This window comes from Caretta caretta, chromosome 1, assembly GCF_965140235.1.
Source record: "Caretta caretta isolate rCarCar2 chromosome 1, rCarCar1.hap1, whole genome shotgun sequence".
NCBI lineage: Eukaryota > Metazoa > Chordata > Testudines > Cheloniidae > Caretta > Caretta caretta.
The window spans coordinates 99,300,277-99,326,256 of NC_134206.1; the positions used below are offsets into that span (position 1 = coordinate 99,300,277).

Genomic DNA, 25,980 nt, shown 5'->3' on the forward strand with positions numbered 1-25,980 from the left:
TGCAGGCAGGGGATGGCTTGGAAACCTGCTTTGTTACCCGCCCCAGTCCTTCCATTCACACCGCCTCTCCCGTGTTACCGGCTCTTTGTTACCGCGCCCCGGAGTTAATCCCCATTTAACCCCTTCTCTGCTACCTCCTTCTCCAGGGCGCGGGGGGGGGGGGGCACAGAGCCGGGAGCCTTTCCCACCCCCTTGGATGCCCGGGGAGGGCTGAGAGGAGACGGACACTTCGGACCCTAGAGCGCCCAGCTGCTCAGGAACCAGCCCGCCAACAACGGGCAGGCGCCGCCGCCCCCTGGGGCGGCAAGAGGCAACTGGCCTCTCCCTGCCGCCGGGCGGCACGAGTCCCCTTCGCCGGGCGCTGCGGGCCCCGGGCTGCCGCGCCAGGGGCGGAGAGAAGCGGCCGTGGCAGGCAGGGCGCGCTGCTGAACGCTGGGGGGGGCTCTCGGCCGCCGCCTCCTCCTCCTCCTCCTCCTCCCCCCTCTCTCCACGTCCCCCTCCGGGAGGGGGCAGGTGTAGGGGAGGGGCGGCGGCAGCAGCAGCGAGCGGCGTCCAGTTCCCGCTCCCCCGGTCTGCAGGAGGCAGCGGGGCTCCGGTCCCTCCCTCTCCCCCGCGCCCAGCCGCCGCCCTCTCAGCGCCGAGCCAGCCAGGCGGACATGGCGCCCCTGCTCCAGCTGCCCCACTGCTGCCCCGCCGCCGCCGCCTCCCCCCCGCGGAGCCTTTAATGGCTCGGACCTCCGGCGGCCGAGCCCGACTCCTCCTGCGCCAGCCAGAGGGAGCCTAGCGAGCGGGAGCCGAGCAGCCCCAGCGCCGCGCACGGTGAGAGCCGCCCGGGGAACAATGGGCTGGGGGGGAGTGACTGCACCGAGCGGCCCCGGCGGCGGGCGGGCTGCGCCCCTGCGGGTGTGAGGACCGACCGTAGCCGGGTGGGTGGAAAGAGTCTCCTCGCCCTAGCCGGTGCCTGCAGCCGGGCGCTGGCCGCGGGGGAGAGACGCAGCCCCTGCGATCCGCCGGGGGCCCCGCCGGCGCACAGTTGCTCAGCGCCGGGCTGCGGCCGGAGCAGAAGTTGGTGCCTTTTGGTTGCTCCCCGCTGCGCGGCAAGTTGCTCGTGGGAGGAGGGGGCGGCTGCCCGGGGCTCTGCGTGGCGGCCACCCCCCGTGGCTGCAGCCCCGGGATGCGGGGGCCCTTTGGAGACCCCGCCCCTTGCCCCGGAGCGGGTGCGGAGCTGCTGCTAGCCTGGCGGGATGTGCTCGGGGGTCGGGCTGAGCTGGGGGTGGGACCGACGGGGGCAGAGCCGCGCTCACGTAGACAATTGACCGCGAGAGGGGCGCGTGCAGAGCCCCGCTCCGGGAGCAGCGCGACCCGGGTAGGGAGGCTCCCTTGGGGAGTAAGGCGCTTTGGTGTCTTTATTGAAAGACCTTCCCACCCCCTTCCCAAATCCTCGGTGTGATAGGCGTCGCCGCCTGTCATGCATCTGCACATCCAGCCATTGATGGCCATGCCTGGGACTGGGGTGTGCGTGTGTGTGTTAAAGCAGGCTTGACATTCACCCAGTATCTAGTGTAGTGTGCTCACCCTCCGGTTCCCCGCTCCCATATGTCTTCTTGAGTAAACGCATAACAGAAGTGCAGGTAATCTCATGTATGTTAATAAAAGGCAAAATGGTCACCTGCAGATAGCACTAAAATATGTGATGACTTCAGCGGCCTCCTTTCCCACTAGCTCTGGGGAATATATATATATATTTATAGCCAGAAGTTCTGCCAGTTTCAAAATTAGAGATGAAGTTTATTGTTCTGCACTGTTTCTGAATAATGTTAATAGTGCGTTAACTGTCCAAGGAAGGTTTAAGTAAAAGGAGCTCATTTCCATATGAGCAGCGTTTAGTTTCTTATGTTAATAAAAAATTTAGGTTCTTCAAACTGTAATTTGTGAGCAATAGGGTTTAATTTTTATGATTGTTTTAAAAACAACAACAAAACAAACTTAGGAGCTGTGTAGTACTTGGCTGTTTTATTGCTGAAATAAAATAAATGGAATGTTTAGTGTTTTTCAGTTGTGGTCTCTTTACAGACTTGCCTTCAAGTAGATTAGTCCCTAGGGGATGAAAAGATAACTGTTTAGGGAACAGTATCACTCAGCTGTTACATTATTATTTTTATCTCTTAGGTATGCAGAGTTTTTCTCCTTGTATTGCTTCCAATTTATTTTTACAGGAAGCAGTTGATATTGGAGTTAATCCAACCAAAATACAATTCTTAGACTACATCTTTGAAAAAAAAAACCCTAAAAATATGTTTTAGTAAATCTGTTTGTTCTAATGAAGCTTTCTTCAACATTTCAGTATCCAGATGAGGTGTGGAGGATACTTTGTTTTATAATTGGTCAGATTATACAAAATATGCTCAGCTGTGGGCTACATTGGCCATATGACAGAATCTTGAAGTCCTCACCCAAATTGAACTAAGGTGAAGCAGGTTAGTTGTTTGCGCTGACCAAGGGAGAGCATTGCATGCTGGGGTTTGTGGTTTCTGTGGACTGAACCTCATTTCCAGGTGTGGGTATTTGGGGACCAGGCTGTTAGGTAACCTCACTTTCTTCTGTCCCCTTATCAAATAGCAATCTCTTCTCTTGTTCTGAATGAGACCTACTTTACCTATACTCTGTTACTATCTTGTTTAATATTTTTGCCTTGTGTTTATGAATTAAATTCTCAATTATACCTTTACTGCAGGATCAGATAGGAGAATTGCATGATGGGATGTGGAAAATAGCCTTTTTTAAAAAGGGTCTTTTGATAAGTAGTAAAAGGTTCAGTGGAAGTTATTAAAGAACATGTTAAAAGTACATGATTAATGTCCAAGGAGAGACAGACTGTATCTGAAAGTTTCAGCACTCTGTCCAAATATCTTTTTAGCTCCTGTCTTTCACACTTAAGTTTAGGTCTTTTGACAGAAATAAGAAACTTTTTTTATCTAGTATTGTTACAAGTAACACCGAGTATTATTATAATGGAAAGATAGTGACCCACATAAACAACAGGAGTATGTGACTTTAAAACCACAAAAATTGGTAGGGGAATGAGGGATAGCACTATAAACTATTTTTAAATTACTTCATTTCAAGTTTAAAATGTCCCTTTTGAAGTTGACATAAAAGTTACACAATGAATAACGTACCTTTTTAAAACCAACTACTAGTAACCAAGCTCTTATGACAGTTTGTAATTGATAAATGTCCAAAGAATAGAATACCAATTAGAAATGATAGTGAGCAAGATTTTTTCCTTAATGCAATAGTAGGTTTACAAAGATATTAATAAGACAGTTTTAGTGTACCAAGTAAAATTTCCTCCCAACCCTGATGTTAGGTCAGATTAATTTTACTTTACAAATAAAATCATTCTTTCATTTTGGAAATCAAGACAGTTAGCAATTCTATATTATCTTGGGCCTGGCATTATCCAAACACAAATCTTAAGGTCAGAAATAAGTTTTGGTAATATGGTAGATTTAGTTCACTGAAAGGTCAAGGTTTATAGTTTTAAGGGTTTGTGGGTGTTTACTAGATTCTGACATTTAAAGTGTGACTATTGAATTAAGGTTGGGCTGAAGGAGAAGTTCACTTTTCTGGTAGTGAAGAAGCCAATGAGGGACTAATTACTGGTGCTTATAAAGGTCATCAGGCTCAGTCAGCTTTAAATTTGTGCAAAATGTCATTGTTTGGCCCATGGAAATGCAGATGAATTAGTCAGTTAGGTCAGTCTCTTCATTTAATGTGTATGGGGGCAAGGGTCCACTGAATATGGGAATTTAGACCTTGGCTGTAATGAAGTCAAGCTGGTTAAAAGCAGAGGTACTGGAACAAATTTTATAGTGGGGGTGCTGAAAATGATTGAACAAAACTGTAAACCCTGTATATAATGGAAACCACTTCAAACCATGGGGTTCTGCTGTTCCCCCAGCATCCCTAATTCCAGCATCTGTGATTAAAGGTTATGAAAATGAAAACATGATATGCTTGTTTAGGGAATTTAGGAAGTAAAGTTTAAAACTAAGCATTGTCTGAAACCAGAAATGAAAAGTTGTTTTAATCTTTTAGCCTGAAAAAAGGGCTTTGGGAAGAGAAAAACATCTGTCTTGTGTGATAGCTAGCTAAATAAAGTTAAAGGGCTTGATTTTTTCAGAGGTGCTGCCTCTGCTTTTATTGCCTTCATTTGGAGTTGTGGTTGCTCAAACTTTTGAAAATGACTGTCAGTGAATTCTATAAAATAAAATCAGTGTTGTCTGTAGATAACTATGATATATAGAATGGAATGAACCAAATGAAAATCCTTGAGTTTTGAAATCTAAAACCAATGTATATTTTGGATAGATTTTTGCAGAGTTTGTATTTTCTGATTTATTATATCACTGGTCTTCAGGAATAGTTGCAAGTGAAATGGTGATTATTTAGTACAACTGTGCAAAAATGGGCAGAAACTTTAATGATGAGTTCATTCTCATTTTTCCTCTGCATATTCCATTGACTTTTCTTTGAGGCCAAAATAAATGTGTGGAGGCTCACTGAAATTGCCATAATGACAGAGCACTAAGAGCGAAGGCTATGCCCATGTTTCTAATGTCTTGCTTTAATTTTTGAATTGCCCTTTCAGGCTCATGCTCTCACTGGCTGATAACATAGAAGTAAAAAGGAAATGTTGCACAATCCATGTTGAGCTTTTTCAGAATGAACAGATAGTTTGTAATAGACTCCCAATAATAATTCTTTAGTCACAAGGTATTACTGTAAAAATCTTGCAGCAGATTTGTCATATGAGCATTGTCATTAACGAATAAGCCTTGTTGGCATTCAGACTGTTTTAATTTGAGATATTCTTCACAATCTAACAGTGCTAGAAATGATACCATGATTTACAAAACCCAGTCTGTGTACTCTGTGATGTACGAACAGGGGAAGTCATGGCCTTTAGTCAAGGAGTATACATCCTAAATTATGTATGTACCCTGTTCGTTTTGCACAAAGTATAAGTGGAAAAAATTATGTTTAACAGCATTTTAAAACAGAAAACCAAAAAGATAACATGCTGATAATTAACTTAATTCATCCCAAAACATTATATGGAAAACAAACAAATAATAACATGAGTTGGTATGTCAGGGTTTCAATGTAAAATTAAATTAATGGAAAATGCCACCGCTAATGATTTACCTTATTCCATTCTGCGGAGAGTTTAGATCGCAAACAATGTAAGAAAGAAGAGTGATAAGAATACTGAACAGAATTTTCCATAATGCACTGGTCTCCTTTACACTTTCCTTTTAAACAAAAGGAAAATGTGAAGCCTAGGCTCCAATTTGTGTCTTCCCCTCCCCCCCGCTCCCCGCACACCCAAAAAAAGTTTATGTGGATGTTGTCAAGAAGGGGAAAAAACGGAAAAGCTCTGGTTTTAGATGGTTCTTCAGTTTTCTATCCCCTTCTCTCTCATATAGTTGCCTTATATCAGTTTGTGCACTGACTTCTTAAGTAATTGTTGGGTAGTGGGGTTTGGAAATTGCAAGCATAGACCCCAAACTTGCAAAGTGTAGCATTTTGGTATACAGATAGTTGTGTTTGGAGCTCCAGTGAAACCAGCAGGCTCTGTTCAGGCACATCAGATTGTCCTCACGTTCCATGATGCAGGGCCTTAGTCGTGGTTCTTTGGTCTTAGTTTGAAGCTTGAAAATAGGATATATAACTTTGTAATTTTGTGGCCTGAAAATTAATCTTGTGATGTCTACAATAAGTGAATCAATAATATTTATAGTAAATATTTTTAATATATAAATAATACATATTAACATAACCACTGGAATGTATACATGTGTTGCTATAACTTTAATCTTCCTGCATTTCTGCAACTCTACAGTTTAATGGCATTCACTTGTGTGTTGTATAAAATTTTTATTGTAAATGTTTTAGTGCTGGGGACATCTTCATGTCCTTTGTGAAATGTCTAGTATAATTTTTAATGCTATGAAAAATAAGTAATACTGGAAAACTGAAAAGAACTAGAAAATGAACATAAAAGGGAGGATCTGAAAAATGTTTATCTGCTAACTAATGGAAGGGGAGCATTAAATATCCTATTTCTTGAACCAAGCAGAGGATATCCTGAAAATGCCTCCACAGCAGCTTTAAGAACAAAGGGACAAAGCAGGTGGGCTGCTAGCCTAATGAAAGAGAATAGTCAAGTGATTCCACTATTTAAAAAAAAAAAAAAAAGGCATTGCAAGAGAGCACTACTCACTGTTCTGCATTTATTAATACATTTGAATTGAGAAATAAGTCACAAGCTGAAAAATACCTAAAAGGAATCTATTTGATCAAAACTTAAGAGGTGGTAATGTCGTTATTCAGGAAAGGCTTCAGACCTGTAAGATTTCACTTCCAAATGATTTAGATTTTCTTTCTAAGAAGAAACTGAACCCAGTACTAACAAAGGCTTGCCAGAAGAGGAAGCCCTACCAAAGGCCTTGTTGACATTAAGGAACTTTGCACCCAGTGCCATTACAGGGGGGCAAACCCCTAACCTAGACCTTCTGCACTCGTACAGCTTAATCTGGTAATGTACCAAAGTAAGCTGCACAAGACCATTGTATCCACACTAGGGATTGTTCTGGTTAAATACAGTGATGTAACTACCTCTGTACTAATTTCCTTACTGGAGACAAGGCCAGTGACAGAAGCCAAACTAAGAAAAGACAATGCATTGTATCAGATTTCAGAGTGGTAGCTGTGTTAGTCTACATCTTTTGTGTAGAGATTGTCCGGTTTGGCCAATGTACAGGGTAGAGGGGCATTGCTGACACATATCACATTGGTAGATGTGCAGGTGAACGAGCCTCTTATGCTGTGGCTGATGTGATTAGGTCCTATGATGGTGTTCCTTGAATAGATATGTGGACAGAGTTGGCAACTGGCTTTGTTGCAAGGATAGGTTCCTGGGTTAGTGGTTCTGTTGTGTTAATTTAGAGAGCATGAATATATACTAATGCATTAGATAAAATACCCAGGAATGTTTCTGCCTGCAGTGAGGCTCCAGGGGTCAAACAAGTTTTGGAGGAACAACTAGCAGCTGATACTTGATGGTGGTTTTCTGCTTGGAAAAACAAATAAAATAAAGCTATTCCAATCTCTATGAATGCAGAGAAAATATTTGGTGGAGCAGAGTGAGGTTACATCTTACCTAATTGTTTACTAAGGTATGGACTAGCTGTGCATTTCAAACAGTTGATATAAATAGTTTACCAGAATCATATGGGAGGAGTGTGGGTATGAAAAAGAGGTCAGAATCATTCCTCCCTATTCTGCAAGTGAGGCAAAGATGCTTTGTCTTGTTCCTTCAGTTTAGAGCAAAAATGGAGAATTCGGACATGTAACCCCTGGTAAGTGCATGTTACAGGTGCCCTTCTGTGCTGATTCAGCGGGAATATAATATAGTTCATGCTTTTACCCCTGGAGGACCCTGATTCAAACCCCCATGTGTCACCAAGAGAGCAGCCATCACCCGTTCATGTAAAACACTTGAAACCAAACACACAGGGCTTGATCCAGCTCCCTTTGCTGTGGGGGAAAGTCTCCTGTTGCCTGCAGTGGGAGCTGGATCAGTCCCTAAATTCTAGAATTGCCCTTTCTTCTGCTGTAAAGAGTGAGCTATTTGGGACTACACCTCTCTTTAAAGTAATCCCTAGAAAATTTAATGTCAGGAAACTAGAATAGTGACCAAATGGGAAAAAATGAAACAAGAGTAATTCAAGTGCGCAAAGAAATGGGTGAGATGATTGAACAAACTATTAATGGAAGAAAATATTAGGACTACATTTTCATTCCACTGTCATGTAAAAAAAATAGCTGGGAGAGCTGCACACCTCTTGATCTCTAAGCCAGGGACAGTATCTGCAAGAATTTGTCTTGTCTGCTAGGATGTTTTTAGTCTTAGTGTATGACGATTTCTCTTTCAAGTAAACTTGAAGGATATTCAGAGCTATCATAAGAAATTTATATAGCCGAGGAAACAACGCACATTATATTTCTCTACAGCATGCGCGCGCGCGCGCTCTCTCTCTCTCTCTCTCAAAAAAAAAAAGTTCCATACATTTAAATACTGTTGACTCTCAGAAATCAGAATTACAGCTTTAGATGTGGGCCATGAAAAAGAAAATTCTGGGTAGAAAAAAATCTTTTAGGGAAACTAGTGTGATTTTAAATAAATAAATAGATCCATCCCCCAACAACTATGTGCCAGACTCACAATACAGGTGAAGGAGACAGTAAATTTTAAAATACGTGATCTGAATACAATTCTTGCTTATTGAGGGAAGTGTGATTTGCCACCTCTAATGCTGGTGAATTGGAGAAGTTGGAGGAAAAAATAGTCAAAAGAATAGTTCTGTCTTTTTAAAGGTAAAATTAAATTTAGCTTAATGAAATTAATACCTGAAGAATTAATTAGAGTTAGTATAATAAAAAGACACTCAGAGGATACTTGAAAATCTATAAGGACTCCCTGTATTTTCCTACAGGAAAATTCCAGGAAGGAATTCAGAGTTTCTACTTTGTGTTTTCCCTTAGTAGAATATAGAATCATAGAAATGTAGGACTGGAAGAGACTTTGGTAGGTCATCTAATCCAGCCTCCTGCAGTGAGGCAGGGACAAGTATAGCTGAATTAAAGTAAATGTTGTGACAGGTATGGCAACTTTCCTGCAATATCCTGAACAAACCTTAGTGAATTAAATTTAAGTATTTTAGGAGCTTATTGTATTCAAATGCAAATGTTTATGGGTTATTGTGGGATTGTATGTAACTTGTCTAGGAGACATGACTAATGTAAACCTTGGGAAGTGTTATGAGTTTCAAAGGACTATTTGAGACAGTGGGCTGAGATGAGAATGAACTTTTAAAGTGAAGTTGATTTCCCAGGAGATCTCGAGGAACAGAGGTATGTAAATGTGTCTACTCTGGTTATGCAAGAATTCAGCCTTTTGAAGCTTTACCCTGACAGAGGCACCTTTTTTCTGCTGAGGACAGGTTTTTTAAAAAAACATACTGTATAAAGAAGGGACTCAGATTTATGAGTGTTCTTGTTCTGAGCCTAAGGAGTGATGAACTGGTAATCAAAGGAAAATCCCCGGAGTAGGGTTTGAAGGACTGCTCACTGGTCAGAGCCCTTGTTGAGGTTGATCTCTGGTAAGCTTATTAGCACATGTGTAGCTTCATTAATTGTTCTTAATATATTTGCTCTGTAATGCTTTTACCTTAAGATTCAATGTGCTTTCTGAGAAAGAGCTGGCTGGTAACTTAAATGTGGCTATTTAATTGTTTACTGTCTTAAAGGGGAAAAGTAAAGCAGGCCTGCTTAGGTGCTATGGTTTTGCTGAGGAATTCACAGTATAGGCAGCCAGCTATGCAGCCTGGAAGCAGTAGTAAGGAGGAAGACGCATATCTCTGCCCAAGAGAGGTGATGGCTGAGGAGTTGGGAGCCTAAAGTAGGTGCCCTTGAGGGGGGACTGTAGAGGGGAAATACAGGTGCAGTTGCCTTGAACTATGGTGTGTATCCTAGTTTATTTTTTAATACTTGCTTTCTTGTGCTGTCCCATGCAATGAAATGATTATCTGGCTCTACTTGGAAATTGTTACAGGTAGGGCTGTCAAGCAATTAAAAAATTAATGGCGATTAATTGTGCTGTTGAACAATAATAGAATAACGTTTATTTAAATATTTTTGGATGTTTTCTACATTTTCAAATATATTGATTTTAATTACAATACTGAATACAAAGTGGTACAGTGCTCTGTTAATATTTATTTTTGATTATAAATATTTGTACTGTAAAAAAACCAAAAGAAATAGTATTTTTCAATTCCCCCATTACAAGTACTGTAGTGCAATCTTTTTAGCATAAAAGTTGAACTTACAAATGTAGAATTATGTACAAAGAAACCTGCATTCTAAAATAAAACAATGTAAAACTTCAGAGCCTACAACTCCACTCAGTCCTACTTCTTGTACAGCCAATCGCTGGGACAAATGTTTTTTTACATTTGCAGGAGATAATGCTGCCTGCTTCTTGTTTACAGTGTCACCTGAAAGTGACAACTGGCGTTCGCATGGCACTGTTGTAGCCGGCGTTGCAAGATATTTACTTGCCAGAGGCGCTAAAGATTCATATGTCCCTTCATGCTTCAACCACCGTTCCAGATGACATGCATCCATGCTGAAGATGAGTTCTGCCATTCAAAACCATTCAAAACAGTGCAGACCAATGCATCTGCATTACCATCATCTGAGTCAGATGCCACCAGCAGAAGATTGATTTTCTTTTTTGGTGGTTCGGGTTCTGTAGTTTCTGCATCGGAATGTTGCTCTTTTAAGACTTTTGAAAGCATTCACCACACCTCACCCCCCTCAGATTTTGGAAGGCACTTAAAGCTTGGGTCGAGTGCTGAATCTATCCTTAGAAATCTCCCATTGGTACCTTCTTTGCGTCTTGTCCAATTTGCAGCAGAATTGTTTTTAAAATGAACAGGTGCTGGGTCATCATCCGAGACTCATATAACATGAAATATATGGCAGAATGCAGGTAAAACACAGAGCAGGAGACATGCAATTGTCTCCCAAGGAGTTCAGTCACAAATTTAATTAAAGCATTATTTTTTTTAATGAGCATCATCAGCATGGAAGCATGTCCTCTGGAATGGTGGCAGAAGCATGGGGGGGGGGGGGCGCATACAAATGTTTAGCATATCTAAATATGTAAATACCTTGCAATGCTGACTACAAAAGTGCCATAGGAACGCCTGTTCTCACTTTCTGGTGACGTAAATAAGAAGCGGGTAGCATTATCACCCATAAATGTAAACAAACTTGTTTGTTTTAGCCGTTGGGTGAACAGGAAGTCAGACTGAGTGGACTTGTAGGCTCTAAAGTTTTACAGTGTGTTGTTTTTGAGTGCAGTTATGTAACAAAAAAAATCTACATTTGTAAGTTGCACTTTCGCAATAAAGAGATTGCACTACAGTACTTGTATGAAGTGAATTGAAAAATACTGTTTCTTTTGTTGATCATTTTTACAGTGTAAATATTTGTAATAAAAATAATATAAAGTGAGCACTGTATACTTTGTTTTCTGTGTTGTAATTGAAATCAATATATTTGAAAATGTAGAAAAACATCCAAAAATATTTAATAAATTTCAATTGGGATTCTATTGTTTGACAGTGTGATTAAAACTGAGATGAATCGTGATTAATATTTTTAATAGTGATTAATTTTTGAGTTAATTGCGTGAGTTACAGGACACAAAATGCATGAGAGTTTGGTTATATGATACTAACTAGAAAAAAGAAACATTCTCAAGTTCTTCCCCCCCCCCCATGTCTTTGGTTTGTGCATGAGAGAAAACATGATTATAATTATTTATAATTAGTGTGTTTTAACTAATGATCAGATTACATCCAAGTGCAAACACATTTGTTGCTGACAAATCCTAGAGTAGCTGTGTTTCTGTAGTAGACTTCAGAGCTAAACTTAATAAGAACCTGTCAGAAAGAAAAGCTAGTTTGGTCACTTTTGAATGAGTTTAAGACAAGTTTCACAACTCTTTCTTTGGTTTTCCTCCAGTAGAGCATGACCCTTTTTCTGTGAGGTTTAAAGCTTTGAGGGCACAATAATAACTCAGATCAGTTGGAAGTAATTGCAACTAGATCATCAGCACATCAGCATAGTTTTTTGTTTAATTTACAGTGTTTATTTAGTCTTTTCATGTTGGGGAAGTTTAATCAAATTCTTTATGCTCTTGAAGACTTGAGAGAGGAATAGCAATAGTTCGGGCTTATTGTTTTGAGGATTATACTTTATTGTATATGTAGTTTTTGGGTTCATGATGGAAATATCTAAGTACTCTGTGGGTCATTCAGAATATTTCCTCTTTAAAAACAGGTCGTGTGCACAAGGGATCACTTTGCAGCCTGTTGCTTTCAGTACTGCTAAACTGTGTTCTGCATCAGTGTACTAATGCATTAGAAGAAAGGAGTTCTATTTTTAAATTAGTCACATAATGAAAGGGATTTGAAATGAATCCTTTGCTGAATGTTAATTCAGTGGAGCTATTTTGTTGGTGACATATCTGTGGAGTTTTAAAATCTGCAAAATAAACTATGAAGGCTGCTTGTTAATTTTTTTTCACCTGGATTTCTTTAAGCTGTTTTTCTGTTTTAGGTGTACTGAGGACATTACACAGCTCATCCTTGTGGGCTGGATTAATAGTGCCTGATGGCTGTATGTGCCCGAATGGCTGTAATCCTTAACATATAAACCATGTGTGCTGTGGGGGAACTTCATGCTCCTTTCCCTAGGGAATAAGAATTGACAGTTGCAAATGAAAAACAAAAATGAAATCTTGACCTTTTGAATATTTTGAAACTGTGTGGGGATTACCCAGTATATAATTAGCTTGCAACTAAGGTAACCAGAATCCTTTTGTGTGTTTCTTCACCCTTCGTCCCTCTCCCTACAATTTTGCAGTTTATTTTTTGACTGACTGCCCCACAGCTGACAGTTTTTTTTTGTTTTTTGGGGGGCTGGGAAGTGGGAAGGGTGTGATATAAGCTAAGGTTCTACTTGCAATAAAAATCAAAGCTTACCTGCACATGGTGAGTGCTTTTGTTTATAGTTCTGGGAGGCAGCCATTATACGTTCTTAATTTTATGATGCTTGATGAGCAAAGGGAAATCTAACAATGTAGTTCTTATTAAAAGATCTAAACTTCAGAAAATATAATTAATCACCATATCTACATAAGTAAAAGGATTTTTATTTTTTTCTTACTAAAGTAATGTGTGAGCCAAGAACTATAAAGAACATGAAATGGTTCAGAGCTTGAGAGTCATTAACAGAGATCAGGAATTCTGTTGATATGACATATTCTGCCCTCATGAGTTTTCATGTCATTAGAATTATTTGATGTTGCCTAACTTGGTTAGTCATGTAATATGTTTTTCTTTCTTGAAGTACAGTAGAGCCTCAGAGTTACAAACACCAGCGTTATGAACTGACCAGTCAAGTACACACCTCGTTTGGAACTGGAAGTATGCAGGCAGCGGCAGAGACCAAAAACAGAAAAACCCTGGAGAAACCAGCATTTTTCTTCCGCATAGTAAAGTTTCAAAGCTGTAATAAGTTAATTTTCAGTTGTAAACTTTTGAAAGAATAACCATGTTTTGTTCAGAGTTACGAACAACCTCCATTCCCGAGGTGTTCGTAACTCTGAGGTACTACTGTGTGTGTGCACGTGTGGACACACACACACGTACCTCCTATATATACACACCTTTACCCCGATATAATGCGGTCTGATATAACGCAAATTTGGATATAAAGCGGTAAAGCAGCGCTCCGGGGAGCAGGGCTGCTTTACCTCATTATATCTGAATTCGTGCTACTGCAAGCGGTTCCTCTGCGCCCCCCCCCCACCCCCTTACTTGCTGCACCCCCTAACAGCTGCGTGGGAAGCCTGGGGTGGGGGAGAAGTGGAGCTGCTACCTGCTTGTGGGAGGAGGCGGAGCAGAAGTGAGCTGGGGCGGGGAGGGCTGGAGCAAGTAAAGGCGGAGAGGTGCAGAGGAACTGCTCCCTGCCAAACAGCTGATTGGAGGGAGGGAGGTAGAAGTGGAGACGCGGCGGCGCGCTCGTGGGAGGAGGCGGAGAGGAGGTGAGCTGGGGTAGGGAGTGGTTCCTCTACCTACCCTGATATAATGTGGTCTCACTTATAAAATGGCAAGATTTTTTTTAGTTCCTGAGGACCATGTTATATCTGAGTAGAGGGGTGTGTGTGCGCGCGCGTGTGTATATGAATGTATTGATTTGGAAACCAGCATACATTTTCTTTCTAATGTTATTGCGGTCTGTGGCACATTTCTTCAGTATCTATCCATAGTACCTACTTTTAACTCTTCTTTTTATTGAAGAGATTAATTTGATGGAAGCAGCTTTCAATTTGTTTACTTTTTGTTGGGTTTTAGTAATTTTATAGCTAAAAGCTTTTGCCATTATAGAAACACGCAGTTGGCTGTCAGTTTGTTTATTTTTAACAAATATTAACACAGGAAGAACCTAACATTTTGATCCTCCAGCTTTCTCACACCTAAGTGGTGAAGGGCTGAAAATCTAGGAGGGAAATCAAGGGTTTGGATGTCTAGGTAAAATTAAATTGCATTTTTTTAATATAATTTAGATGTTGTGTTTGAGCACCTGGTATCAAGCTGTATGTTTGTCCTATGTGTAATTTAGAAGGATATAAGATAGCAAACTCAATATTGCATAGTAATCTTTTTTTGTTTTGTTGAAGCTTTTTTCTTTTTACTTATTCTGGAGTACCATGTGGTTAAAAAATCCTGCTGTGAACATCACAGAATTCCAGCTTCAAATTACTTATTATATTCCTTGTAGGAAGTATCTTTCAGGATATTACCAAACACTTTTTTGATTATACAGAAGAATTATTCTACCAGATAAGTCTCCTGTCTTCCAATAAAGAGTTGTTGGTGCCCTTGCCTCCTTCTGTCATTCCCTTTGCATTAAAGGGAACCCCTCTGGACTATTTTTCACAGATATTTGAGGCAATGTGTTCTGTTTTAACAGGATAATATTTTAAATATTAATGAGGGTAGCTGGAAGTGTGGAAACTGACGGTTATTTAGGGGATTGCCCTCACAAGCATATGACGACTGTTCTGATAGCCAAGGTGAAAGAGACCATGTATTGGTCCAACGGCTTGAAAAGCAGTGCAGCAACATATTGTGGAAGGCAAAAGGCATGATGGGGCACTACAGAAGTCATGGCTATCCACTGCAGCTAAAGAAGCCTCCAGTTATAACAACCTTTGTGCCACTGGGCCAAGCTTCAGCAGCCGAGAGAATGGGATTGTCCCAGTGCAACGACTCTCCCATTTTAAAGGAGTACTTGTGTCACCTTAGAGACTAACCAGATTATTTGAGCGTGAGCTACAGCTCACGAAAGCTCACGCTCAAATAAATTGGTTAGTCTCTAAGGTGCCACAAGTACTCCTTTTCTTTTTGCGAATACAGACTAACATGGCTGTTACTCTGAAATCTCCCATTTTAATCAACCTCACGCACATGTCATTGATGCACATCTCTCTTCAAAAGTCCTGTAGTGATGGGGGAGTGGCAAAATGACAGATGAAGATGATTACTGGCAGTCATAGCCACAAGCCTGCACACAGGTGTCCTGGGACATTGGTCACCCATCCCTGACCCAAGGGCAGCAGGGAAGCTTGGCAACACTCCAAGTGATACAGAAGCCCTTTTTAGGACTGCACTGCTCTCCCTTTGTAAAAGAAGGGGATAGAAAAGGTGCCTCAAATGTTGCCTTCCCAACTTAAATCCTGCCAGTTTACCACAGCTGGCAGATCATCCTCAACGCGGTCGGAAACCAAAGATAACTAAAAAAGCCCTAAAGATTGCTGCTTGGAACATCAGGACTATGATGGACAAAAATGATACCTCTCTATTTGAAAGAACAGCTTTCCTTTCAAAAGAGCTAGCTTGGTATGACATTGACATTACAGCACTCAGTGAAACTAGATTGCAGATGAGGCCTTTATTACAGAACTGGCTGGGGGGTTATACCTTCTTTTGGAAGGGAAAAGAACCAAATGAGGATAGAATTCATGGAGTGGGAATTGCCATCAAGACCAAACTCTTGCAGTGTCCTGAAGACTTTCCAGTAGGCATTAACGAAAGACTCATGAAACTCCGGTTACCAATAAATAAGTCTCCATTTGCTACCATCATCAATGCATATGCGCCCACCTTAACAAGCCCTGTTGAAGCTAAGGGTTGGTTCTACTCTGGTCTTGACTCTCTCATCAAGTCAACACCACAAAGTGACAAACTAATCATCCTACGAGATTTCAGTGCAAGAATAGATAAAGATAACAATAACTGGCAAGGTGCCATGGGGGAAAAAATGAACGAAAATGGTCTCCTACTCCCAAGCAAGTGTGCAGAACGTAGCCTGCAATTACAAGTATCCTCTTCAGACAGGCAGACAAATATAAAAATATATGGATGCACCCCAGATCCAAACAATGGCATCTAATAGATTACATTATTGTCCGACAGTGTGACATAAGGGATGTCAGGATCATCAGAGCCATGAGCCAGAACGTTGGACAGATCATAGAATGATTAGGTCAATACTAAATCTATACATTGTATCCACTGAAACACCCCAAAACAATCGATGTCCACTGATATTGCTAACCTAAACAATTCATCCTATTGAGACAAGCTACAAAGTGTATTAAAAACCAACCTTGGTGATAACCCTGTCTCATGGGAGGAATTTAGAGATACAGTACAAAAAACTGCAACTGACGTCCTCGGATGGAAGAAAAGTGCTATGACTGGTTTGATGAAAATGATGAGGAAATCACAGTACCCTTGAAGAAAAAAGGGGACTTTCCAAATCTGGCAAGATGATACTCAGTCCACCTCAAAGAGAGAGTCAAACATCTGCAAAGCAAGGCACAAAGACAACTATGTTTAATACAAGATAAATGGTGGGTGAAGGTAGCAGAAGGTGCTCAAATGTTTGCAGAAACAAATGAAACAGAGAAGTTCTTTGATTTCTTGATGCTAGTCTATGGACCTTAAAGGTGGGCACAGGTTCGCTCATGACGGCTGATGGCAGGACAGTCATCAAAGACAAACATAGTATGGAACAGAGATGGGTTGACAATTTCAGCCAGCTACTGAACAGGCCATCCTCAGTTGAAACAAGTGCTATTAATCAGATGCCTCAAAAGCTTATTCAGCACCACCTCTACTCACCACTCTCACTTGAAGAAATAGAAAAGGCAATCAGTATGATGAGCTCAGAAAGTCCTTGGGCACAGATGGAATGCCGGTGGAAATATATAAATCTACATGTCCAGAGGTGGTAACAATACTCCAGAAGATCCTTACTGACATCTGGGACAACAAAGAAATGCCACAGGACTTCAAAGATGCCATAATTATTCCTTTATTTAAAAATAAGGGCAGTAAAATGGTCTGAGATATTCCACAGTAGTTATCTCTCCTATCTGTTGCTGGAAAAATCTTTGCTCATGTCCTCCTGAACTGACTAATTTCATCTGTCTCAGAAGCCAATCTACCTGAAACTCAGTGCGGATTCAGACCTGGTCGTAGCACTATAGACATGATTTTCAGTAGTAGGCAAATACAAGAAAAATGTACCTAACAAAACCATGGATCTGTTCGGTGTCTTCATTGATCTGACAAAAGCATTTGATACGGTCAATAGAGCAGGATTATGGATGAGCCGCAGCAAACTTGGATGCCCCACCAAAACTGGTAAAGATCGTTTGTTTATTTCATGAGGGGATGCAAAGTCAGGTACTTTTTAATGGCGAGCTCCCTGACTCCTTTCCCATTTCAAATGGAGTCAAACATGGCTGTGTCCTTGCCTCTGTACTGTTCAATCTCTTCTTCACCCAAGTTCTCAACCATGTTACAAATGGGCTCAACAGAAGCATATACATCAGATACAGACACGAAGGCTCAGTTTTCAATCTTATAAGTCTTAAAGCAAAAACAAAAGTAACAAACCACAGCTAAGAGAAGCACTTTTTGCAGATGGTTGTGCCTTCCTAGCACACCCAGAGGGAGATCTCCAGTGCATTGCAGATCGCTTTGCTTAAGCATCCAAACTGTTTGGCCTCACAATCAGCCTGGACAAAACTGTGGTGTTGCATCAACCATCTTCACCACTCTGTGCCACATCCCCAAGCATCTCCATTAGTGGAATCCAACTAAAGCAAGTTGATAGTTTTATCTATCTTGGCAGCAACATCTCCAATGATGGATCTCTTGACAAAGAGATCACTAACAGGATACAGAAATCTTCTCAGTCACTAGGAAAGCTAGGCAATAGAGTCCTGAAATCCCACAACATAACCCGCTCAGCAAAAATAAAACTTTACAATGCTTTTGTGTTCACATCTCTCCTCTGTGACTGTGAGACCTGGACACCGTACAAACGGCATATCAAACAGCTAGAAGCCTTCCATGTGCAGTCTCTGTGCGCCGTTACGGGGCTCTGCTGGCAGGACAAAATTACCAACCTGCAAGTTCTCTAAAAGTCAAATGCCACAAGCATAGAGGCCATCCTGATAAAAGCCCAACTACGCTGGGTTGGGCACATCATTAGGATGGCTGAACATCAACTCCTCAGAAAAATTTTCTATGGAGAATTGGCATATGGACATCTGAATCAAGGACATCCCAGAAAGTGCGACAGGGATAGCATCAAGAACAGCATACACTTTGGTGCAATAAAACCAGATGATTTTGAGAAGGCTGCGTTAAATAGACACAACACTCAAAGCTTTCCAAGTCTTTGAAGAGGACAGAAATAATCAATTGTTAGCAGCAAGGAAAAAGCGTCCTACTACTGCTATAGCTACCAAGATGCTCACCAGTGACTGTCTGCCCAATCTGCTTATGAGCATGTGCATCACGCTTTGGACCTCAGTCACTCCAGAATCCACAAAAAGAGAGCGCATGAAAACATCATAGTCATATACATACCATATTAATGAGGGCCTATTATCTTTAATTAGGGCAGAAACTAATGTATTGTGAGGCTGCAGGTTCGTCATGGTGCGCAACACCCTGCCCCCTCCGACTCCCCGGGAAAAAAAACAAACATACCCATAATCTCACTGATGGAAGTAGGAGTCTTGGGCCAGAGAGTACAGTAACTCCTCACTTAAAGTTGTTTTGGTGAATGTTGTTACATTGCTGATCGGTTAGGGAACATGCTCGTTTAAAGTTGTGCAGTGCTCCCTTATAATGTCATTTGGCAGCTGTCTGCTTTGTCCACTGCTTGCAGGAAGAGCAGCCCATTGCACCTAGCTGGTGGGGGCTTGGAACCAGGGTGGACCGGCAGCCTCTCTGTTCCCCTAAGTTCCCTGTGCAGCAGCAGCTCAGCTGTCCCTCCCCCCGCTGCCATGTGCTGCTCCTGCTCTCTGCCTTGGAGCTGTTCCCTGGAGCCTCCTGCTTGCTGTGTGGAGCGGGGGGAGGGGAAGAGGGGGGCTAATGTCAGGGTGTCCCCCTTCCCTCTGCTCCTGCATCCCGCTTACCACATCTTCCATAGAGCAGGGGGGACACATGACAGGGCTCAGGATGGAGGGAGCTTCCTGGCAGCAGCTGCCATCTCAGCTTGCTGATTAACTTAAAAAGGCAGTGTACTTGGAGTGGGGTCAGCATACTTAAAGGAGCCACGCACATCTCTTTAACAGAGAGAGTGTGTGTGTCTCTGTCTGCCATGCTGTCTCCCCTCCGTCCATTCGTGCTGCCTTGTGGAGAGTGAGGCTACATTAACAACAATGAGTTAACCCTTGAGGGCTCAGCCAACTACTAGTTCATTTAGCAGTAACGCATCCTCTGGGAAATATCCCACCCTCTGACTTCACCACCTCAACCAAGCTTCACAATCATCATCTCTGTGTACCAGTATTAAATTGTTTGTTTTAAAACTTATACTGTGTGTGTGTGTATGCGTATGTATATATATAATGTGTTGTGATAGAGCTCTGACCTTGTCTCAGTGGGTCCCATGCTTCCTGGCGGATTACGCTAGCCTCAGAGGCTCACTGTGACCCTCTGCATAGCCCTTCTTCCTCTAGAGGTAAGGGTCACAGCCTACTGAGCCATTTTCATCATAAGCCAGCAAAGAGGCCAGTGAGAGAACTCCTGCAGTCTCTGTTGTCCCTACAGGCTTATTCCAAAACAGTTTAGCCTCCTGTCCTGACAGGGGCCTCTCTTCCCCTCCCAGGAGGTGTTTCTGTAGTGGTGGGTTGGGAGGAACCCGGGTACACACTCCATTCCGGGTTCCGGTCCAAGGACCCTAATGGCAGCAGCTGTTGGCAGATGACCTTTCACTGCCAGAGTTGCTACATTTCCCTGGGCCACTTCTCCACAGCTCTCCCGCTTCTCTCTCTTAATGTCTCCTTTGTCTTTACCTTAGGGCTCCCTTCCAGGGGCTTGAGGGTGTATTCATTACCCAGCCCTTCAGCCGCACTTCCTCTCCTCTGGCTCTCTCCGGACTGACCGGAGTGAGCCCTTTTATAGTATCAGAGGGGCCTTAATTAGAGTCAGGTGTTCACATTAGACTAACGGCTTCAACTGACTCTGCAGGCTAATTGGAGTCATGTCCACCCTAGCCTGGAGCAGCCCCTGCTCTGGTCAGTCAGGGAACAGAAAACTGCTTATCCAGTGACCAGATATCTGCCTTCTACTACTCTGTTTTACCCAACTGGCCTGGGTCCATCACAGTATATAATATAGTCTTTTCTCTGGTGAAAAAAATTTCCCTGGAACCTAACCCCCCCATTTACATTAATTCTTATGGGGAAATTGGATTCGTTTAACATCATTTTGCTTAAAGTTGCATTTTTCAGGAACATAACTACAACATTAAGCTAGGAGTCACTGTATTGGAATTGGTCATATAAACGGCATTAAGTCATCCTCTGTTTCTAATCCATCCCTCTGCCGAAGCAGGAGTGTTCTCTACAAAATTATGGCTATGTTTGAGCTTCTTTAAAGTGCTCTAAACGATGCAATTGCCATCCCTTCCATTAGAAAAGTTATTCCATAATGTAGCTCTCATTGTGAAAAAATTGTTCCTAATGTTGTGCCTAAATAAAGTTTCCTTTATTTTATCCAAGCACTCATAAAATACTGTACATCTTCATGCCATTTTAAATTCTACACTCTACTTGGTGCTTACAACAGACTCGACAACAATTTAAAGGATGTATCTCCCCGTCTCCAACCTCCTCACTAATGTGCCTTGGAATTCCTCAAGTCTTTGATACCTTTATTTCCTATTATCCATTTCCAGCACAGTGCAGTAGTTGTGAGTTTTTTGCCAATAGCTCTTTGGGCACTGCCTATGAAAGCTACAGCAGCTACTTCTTGTTCATTGTATTTTTCAGAGGAATTGTGTGTGACTTAATTATTGTTCTCTTTGATTCCCCAGCCTTTTCTTCCCTTGTGGATTTTAATGTTTCCTCCCTTGAAACCATGCTAATTAGACTTTTTTTTTTTTATTCTCTAAAATTTGTGGCAGCAGACTCTGCCAGAACAACTGATGCAAAACTGCAGACATAGCCCCACTGCTCTGATAATTCATACCCCCATCAATACACCTTTCAAGATCCATGGGTCTTCCATATGCCTATCAGAACATGTAGTATATCTCATCCAGTGCATCAAATGCCCTGTCAACTACTATGTGGGTGAAACCAGACAATCACTGTGCTCTCAAATGAATGTACACAGAATGTTTTTGGTCTTTTATCATTTTTCTATTCCCAAACATGTTTTGCAAAGCAGTCACTCCACAGCTGACTTCAGTCCTTATTCTCAAAGGAAACCTGCACAAAATCTTCAAAAGATGGGCCTGGGAACTTAAATTCATAACTGCTGGATGCTAACAACCATGGACTTAACAGAAATGCTGGTTTTATGGCTCATTACAACAGTTTGCAAGACAACCTGCTGCCTGCTAAACCATAAATGCCCATTCCATTTTAAGTGATCTCCTACAGCATATGTGAAACCCTTATGCTTGTATTTAGCTCAGACACTCTGGTTACATTTGCAATAAAAGATCTGTGATACCAAGTCTCAGAGCTGGTTCAGTTGACTCGGGCTGCAGGGCTAAAAAGAGCAGTGCAGATGTTCCCACTCAGGTTGGAGCCTCGGCTCTGAGACCTACCCCTCATTGCAGGGTTTCAGAGCTCTAATTCCAACCCAAGCCAGAACACCTGCAGTTTTTTAGCTCTGCAGCCTGAGCCCAAATCATCTGATCCGGGCCAGATGCATCCATGCCAGGGGACTTTTATTGCAGTGTAGACGTACCCTCTTGTTACTTTCTCCAGACCTGAGGAAGAGCTCTGTGCAGCTAGTCTGATAAAAGACATTTCCTCCACTACCTTGTCTCTTCTAAGTCCTTTCATTTTGCCGTAAGTGGAGAAGATCTTAGAAAAGGTTGAATAGTCATGGGTAACTTTGGCATTGTTTTTTTTCCAGCAAGGCAGATTCCCAGTTTCCACTCTGAGAGTTTGGAACAACTTTTTATCATTCTTATTTATCTACCTTCTCCCAGTGTGCCTGAGTACTTCAGACAGACCAAAGACATGGTTCCTGCCTCCAAAAAACTGTCTACATTTTAAACATAAGATGACAAATTGTATCCCAAACCCTTTGTTATGGAGAGGATAGAGGTGACAAGGATGTGATCATATGGTGCTTTGCAGTGTAAATATCCTCAATTATTCTGCTAGCAAAGTAATTTCATTGTAACTTGTTTATGTGATTGGTGCAGTGAGATAGTATGTGGGGGTGGGTGGATGGTGGTGATACTGGGAGAGCAATACAGCAGTGCACAGATAATCCAGGAAGTTTTTGGAAAGTGTAGGGGACAATTTCCTGGTGCAAGTGCTGGAGGAACCAACTAGGGGCAGAGCTCTTCTTGACCTGCTGCTCACAAACCAGGAAGAATTAGTAGGGGAAGCAAAAGTGGATGGGAACCTGGGAGGCAGTGACCATGAGATGGTCGAGTTCAGGATCCTGACTCAAGGAAGAAAGGAGAGCAGCAGAATACAGACGCTGGACTTCAGAAAAGCAGACTTTGACTCCCTCAGGGAACTGATGGGCAGGATCCCCTGGGAGAATAACATGAGGGGGAAAGGAGTCCAGGAGAGCTGGCTGTATTTTAAAGAATCCTTATTAAAGTTGCAGGAACAAACCATCCCGATGTGTAGAAAGAATAGTAAATATGGCAGGCGACCAGCTTGGCTTAACAATGAAATCCTTGCTGATCTTAAACACAAAAAAGAAGCTTACGAGAAGTGGAAGATTGGACAAATGACCAGGGAGTATAAAAATATTGCTCAGGCATGCAGGAGTGAAATCAGGAAGACCAAATCACACTTGGAGTTGCAGTTAGCAAGAGATGTTAAGAGTAACAAGAAGGGTTTCTTCAGGTATGTTAGCAACAAGAAGGTGGTCAGGGAAAGTGTGGGCCCGTACTGAATGAGGGAGGCAACCTAGTGACAGAGGATGTGGAAAAAGCTAATGTACTCAATGATTTTTTTTGCCTCTGTCTTCATGAACAAGGTCAGCTCCCAGACTACTGCACTGGGCAGCACAGCATGGGGAAGAGGTGACCAGCCCTCTGTGGAGAAAGAAGTGGTTCGGGACTGTTTAGAAAAGCTGTACGAGCAAAAGTCCATGGGATCGGATGCACTGCATCCGAGGGTGCTAACGGAGTTGGAGGATGTGATTGCAGAGCCATTGGCCATTATCTTTGAAAACTCATGGCTATCGGGGGAGGTCCTGGAAGACTGGAAAAAGGCTAATGTAGTGCCCATCTTTAAAAAAGGGAAGGAGGATGATCCTGGGAACTACAGGCCAGTCATCCTCACCTCGGTCCCTGGAAAAATCATAGAGCAGGTCCTCAAGGAATCCATTCTGAAGCACTTAGAGGAGAGGAAAGTGATCAGGAACAGTCAGCGTGGATTCACCCAGGGCAAGTCATGCCTGACTAATCTAATTGCCTTCTATGACGAGATAACTGGCTCTGTGGATGAGGGGAAAGCAATGGATGTGGTGTTCCTTGACTTCAGCAAAGCTTTTGATACGGTCTCCCACAGTATTCTTGCCAGCAAGTTAAAGAAGTATGGGCTGGGTGAATGGATTATAAGGTGGATAGAAAGCTGGCTAGATCGTCAGGCCCAATGGGTAGTGATCAATGGCTCCATGTCTAGTTGGCAGCCGTTATCAAGCGGAGTGCCCCAAGGGTCGGTCTTGGGGCTGGTTTGTTCAATATCTTCATTAATGATCTGGAGGGTGGCGTGGATTGCAGCCTCCGCAAGTTTGCAGATGACATTAAACTGGGAGGAGTGATAGATACGCTGGAGGGTAGGGATAGGATACCGAGGGACCTAGACAAATTAGAGGATTGGGCCAAAAGAAATCTGATGAGGTTCAACAAGGACAAGTGCAGAGTCCTGCACTTAAGATGGAAGAATCCCATGCACTGCTACAGACTAGGGACCAAATGGCTAGGCAGCAGTTCTGCAGAAAAGGACCTAGGGGTTACAGTGGATGAGAAGCTGGATATGAGTCAACAGTGTGCCCTTGTTTCCAAGAAGGCTAACTGCATTTTGGGGTGTATAAGTGGGGGCATTGCCAGCAGATCGAGGGACATGATCGTTCCCCTCTATTCGGCATTGGTGAGGCCTCATCTGGAGTACTGTGTCCAGTTTTGGGCCCCACACTACAAGAAGGATGTGGAAAAATTGGAAAGCATCCAGTGGAGGGCAACAAAAATGATTAGGGGACTGGAACACATGACTTATGAGGAGATGCTGAGGGAACTGGGATTGTTTAGTCTGCAGAAGAGAAGAATGAGGTGGGATTTGATAGCTCCTTTCACCTACGTGAAGAGGGGTTCCAAAAAGGATGGATCTAGACTGTTCTCAGTGGTAGCAGATGACAGGACAAGGAGTAATGGTCTCAAGTTGCAGTGGGGGAGGTTTAGGTTGGATGTTAGGAAAAACATTTTCACTAGAAGGGTGGTGAAGCACTGGAATGCGTTACCTAGGGAGGTCGTGGAATTTCCTTCCTTTGAGGTTTTCAAGGTCAGGCTTGACAAAGCCCTGTCTGGGATAATTTAGTTGGGGATTGGTCCTGCTTTGAGCAGGGGGTTGGACTAGATGACCTCCTGAGGTCCCTTCCAACCCTGATATTCTTCACCTTGTCATAGAATTCTACAATAAGAATATGGTCAGATAGTTGCAGTGTGCACCTGGTGCTGTTGGTGACTGGAGACGTTCCAGGGGAGTTGGGAGCATGTATAGGCTTCCCTTGGAAGGCTCCTGCAGATCTGGCTGCCCCATGTGGGGTGGGTGGAATACAGCTGTTCTTAGTGCCCAGCGCTGTTGGGGAGATGAGAAAGTGGGGCTGGCAAGCCTCTGCCTTGGTGCAATATGTAGTTTCTTTGTTGTAGTTCCTTGCAGCAACAGTTTACTATGTTAGAATGCATTTACACAGCAAAGAAACTCCATGGCAGTGAGTCTTAGAGTTCAAATCAATTGGCTTGGGCTTCTGGTGCAAGGATAAAAATAGCAGTGTGGATGTTGGGTCTGGAACCTGGGATCTGAGACGTTCCCCCAGTTGCCAAATTTTGGAGTCCAGGCTCCAGTCTGAGCCTGAACGTCTACACTACTGTTTTTAGCCCTGTAGTGCAAGACCTAGTCAGTTGACCTGTGCTCTGAAACTTGCTGCCGTGTTTTTGTTTCGGTTTTTTTTGCTGCGTAGATGTAACCTTAGGGGCTCTTCCGTATTGTATTACCTACTATTCTTGAGCAAAGCGAACACCAAATTTTATTCCCCTGACTGTTAACAGTTGGTAGAGCTCAGTAAATTATTTCAAGGCTCAAAAAGTAGGGCACACAGACTGGTGTATGTTTAGAATTGACAGATATTTTCAAATATTCTGGTGTGACCAAATTGTTCTACAATCTAGTTACTATAGAAAACTAGGGCTCATCTACATTTTGCAGAACTCTGATTCAAACCTCTTTAGAATTATAAGTAAATAAGTAAAACCTTTATAAAATTGCATTAGTTGCCTTGATATAGAATCTTTCATAGATGTCTAAAGAAAGTTTACTTTTTTTCTGGATGAAAATATTCTCTCCTTATATTTTTTGTAAAAATTGCTTTCACACTGCCTTTGGAGGGTTACTCCAACATATACTTTATGCTTTTTATTGCTGGATTAATCAGTTAACTGCAAGGATACTTGTTTGCTCTGGGAGTGGAAATATTTTCT

The 25,980-nt window shown here is 42.5% G+C and overlaps 1 protein-coding gene across 5 annotated transcripts in view; it reads left to right on the plus strand.

Moving 5' to 3' along the window:
- The first annotated feature begins 700 nt into the window (after positions 1-700).
- The window catches only part of FARP1 (FERM, ARH/RhoGEF and pleckstrin domain protein 1), a 333,074-nt gene continuing 307,794 nt past the window's right edge, over positions 701-25,980 (plus strand). For all 5 annotated transcript variants that reach the window (XM_048853831.2, XM_048853866.2, XM_048853836.2 and 2 more), the window contains exon 1: positions 701-819. The gene's annotated coding sequence lies outside the window, so the exon portion shown is untranslated. The remainder of the gene's footprint in view (positions 820-25,980) is intronic.